The sequence below is a fragment of the Schistocerca serialis genome, unplaced genomic scaffold (genome assembly GCF_023864345.2).
Source record: "Schistocerca serialis cubense isolate TAMUIC-IGC-003099 unplaced genomic scaffold, iqSchSeri2.2 HiC_scaffold_1227, whole genome shotgun sequence".
In the NCBI taxonomy this organism is placed as follows: Eukaryota; Metazoa; Arthropoda; class Insecta; order Orthoptera; family Acrididae; genus Schistocerca; species Schistocerca serialis.
The window spans coordinates 40,001-43,253 of NW_026047433.1; the positions used below are offsets into that span (position 1 = coordinate 40,001).

Sequence of the window (3,253 nt, forward strand, 5' to 3'; positions counted from 1 at the left end):
GGCTGCTGGCACCAGACTTGCCCTCCAATAGATACTCGTTAAAGGATTTAAAGTGTACTCATTCCGATTACGGGGCCTCGGATGAGTCCCGTATCGTTATTTTTCGTCACTACCTCCCCGTGCCGGGAGTGGGTAATTTGCGCGCCTGCTGCCTTCCTTGGATGTGGTAGCCGTTTCTCAGGCTCCCTCTCCGGAATCGAACCCTGATTCCCCGTTACCCGTTACAACCATGGTAGGCGCAGAACCTACCATCGACAGTTGATAAGGCAGACATTTGAAAGATGCGTCGCCGGTACGAGGACCGTGCGATCAGCCCAAAGTTATTCAGAGTCACCAAGGCAAACGGACCGGACGAGCCGACCGATTGGTTTTGATCTAATAAAAGCGTCCCTTCCATCTCTGGTCGGGACTCTGTTTGCATGTATTAGCTCTAGAATTACCACAGTTATCCAAGTAACGTGGGTACGATCTAAGGAACCATAACTGATTTAATGAGCCATTCGCGGTTTCACCTTAATGCGGCTTGTACTGAGACATGCATGGCTTAATCTTTGAGACAAGCATATGACTACTGGCAGGATCAACCAGGGAGCTGCGTCAACTAGAGCTGAGCAGCCGGCCGCCCGGGAGTGTGTCCCGGGGGCCCGCGCGAACACGCAAGCGTCCGCTCAATTATTCTGCAAACAGGAGGAGGCTGAGCTCCCCTGCACCATACACCTCGAAACCCTCTCAGGTCCCGGCGGCGCGCAGCGCCGTCCTAAGTACTTGGTCGGGTTCGAGAGAGGCGCAATCGCCCGGGGTTTGGCGAGTAGACGCTTTAGGTGCGACCACCCGTGCTCCCAACTGAGCTTGCCGCTGCCGACAGAGGCCCGGGAGCGTGCTGTCGTGGCATTGCCGGCGGGAGACAACACGCGCCACCTACGGTGACCGGCAGCTCCAACGCCAGCGCCACAGAAGGACAAAAGCCCCACTTGGGTGCCGAAGCGAACTCTCCCAGCACAGCGCACGCGCCAACACGTCCGCACAGCTGCGATACAAACCACCTGCGAGAACCGCAGAGGCGACCGAGCAGCAGACGGCGTCGCGGCGCCGAGCGCCGGGCGGCGGCGCATCCTCAGCGCACACAGTCCTCAATCGGACCAGCACACTGCAGATGTCCACCGCGCTTCGCACCGGGCCCGCGAGGACCTACTTTGGCCGCACGGCGCCGCGTGCAGGGTGCGCCGGCGCGCAGCTGCGCCGCCTGCCGCCTCCGTCGGCCGGCGCGCCTGCCACTGGCCGCCCCCACCAGCCGGCTGTAGCGCGTGCGCCCACGCACCGCGCGGCCAGCACGCCGGGAGGCCCCCCCTCACCGGCCGGGGACGGTCCCACCCAGCCACCGCCGCGTATCGCTTCACACCCAGATGCCATTCACGTTCGTGGGCATGGTGGGTATCGCTGGAACAACCGGTTGGTAGCTCAACCGATCGTCGCCATCACTGATTCACCTCTAGCGAGAACAACCGCACCACAACGGTTTACCAGTTGTTCATTTGCGTAACGTCACCAGCAAACGTAGGCGTCCATCGCCATTTGCAAATTCAACGATTGTTGCATGCCTGTGTCAGGTGTCACGACACACTATGTCTGCCCACATACACGCAACAACATGTGCACGCTTCGCGAACACGTGGAAGGTGGCCCCCGTACGTATGCGATGTCCATTGCGCGAACGACTGTCAACCGGCCTCTGTCGCATGTCGCAGATGTGGAACGCAGTGCACCATGCTATCACGGTGTGTGAGAAGAGACGACTACGTCTGACAACACGCGCCACTACATCAACAGACGGCTCATGCTGATCGCCATCCAGGGCATACCACACTGCAATCCAGCTCTTATAGGGAGACGACACGTAGCTGAGTGCACAACATTTGGACCGCATGGTTCGCCGTTGTTGGCGCAGTCGTTGTACGGTCACATGTACCACGATGTATCATTCAGTACATGAGGACCAATGTGCAGTACAGTGTGTGATTTGGACGTACAACATCAGCGGACAGTTGACACAGGCCGTACCACAGCGTAGGCTAAGTGCTTCGCCATGCGAATGCCAATGAACAACTGCAAATGCCAATGAACAACTGCAAAGGGCATTGAGCATGTACGTCCTGCTGCCATCCACATTACAGTGTATAGCTGCAAGGTGTTTAACATGAAGCGATACACTGGGGACCGGGCAGTGCGAGTAGCAAACTATATTGCGGGGGTTGCAGTTAGGCAACACTACACTAATTTAACGCGTCGTATGACAATTACAGAGCAGGTTAAGGCCCAACGTGTGTTGGGTTAAGGCCCAACGTGTGTTGGGTTAAGGCCCAACGTGTGTTGGGTTAAGGCCCAACGTGTGTTGGGTTAAGGCCCAACGTGTGTTGGGTTAAGGCCCAACGTGTGTTGGGTTAAGGCCCAACGTGTGTTGGGTTAAGGCCCAACGTGTGTTGGGTTAAGGCCCAACGTGTGTTGGGTTAAGGCCCAACGTGTGTTGGGTTAAGGCCCAACGTGTGTTGGGTTAAGGCCCAACGTGTGTTGGGTTAAGGCCCAACGTGTGTTGGGTTAAGGCCCAACGTGTGTTGGGTTAAGGCCCAACGTGTGTTGGGTTAAGGCCCAACGTGTGTTGGGTTAAGGCCCAACGTGTGTTGGGTTAAGGCCCAACATAGGTTGGGTTAAGGCCCAACATAGGTTGGGTTAAGGCCCAACATAGGTTGGGTTAAGGCCCAACATAGGTTGGGTTAAGGCGCAACATAGGTTGGGTTAAGGCGCAACATAGGTTGGGTTAAGGCGCAACATAGGTTGGGTTAAGGCGCAACATAGGTTGGGTTAAGGCGCAACATAGGTTGGGTTAAGGCGCAACATAGGTTGGGTTAAGGCCCAACATAGGTTGGGTTAAGGCGCAACATAGGTTGGGTTAAGGCGCAACATAGGTTGGGTTAAGGCGCAACATAGGTTGGGTTAAGGCGCAACATAGGTTGGGTTAAGGCGCAACATAGGTTGGGTTAAGGCGCAACATAGGTTGGGTTAAGGCGCAACATAGGTTAGGTTAAGGCGCAACATAGGTTAGGTTAAGGCGCAACATAGGTTAGGTTAAGGCGCAACATAGGTTAGGTTAAGGCGCAACATAGGTTAGGTTAAGGCGCAACATAGGTTAGGTTAAGGCGCAACATAGGTTAGGTTAAGGCGCAACATAGGTTAGGTTAAGGCGCAACATAGGTTAGGT

The 3,253-nt window shown here is 55.9% G+C and overlaps 1 non-coding gene across 1 annotated transcript in view; it reads right to left on the reverse strand.

Annotated features, from left to right (window-relative positions):
- The window catches only part of LOC126436133 (small subunit ribosomal RNA), a 1,910-nt gene extending 1,319 nt beyond the window's left edge, over positions 1-591 (reverse strand). The window contains exon 1 of the ribosomal RNA XR_007580448.1: positions 1-591. This exon is cut by the window's left edge and continues 1,319 nt beyond it. This is a non-coding gene — a ribosomal RNA (small subunit ribosomal RNA).
- Positions 592-3,253: the final 2,662 nt, after the last annotated feature.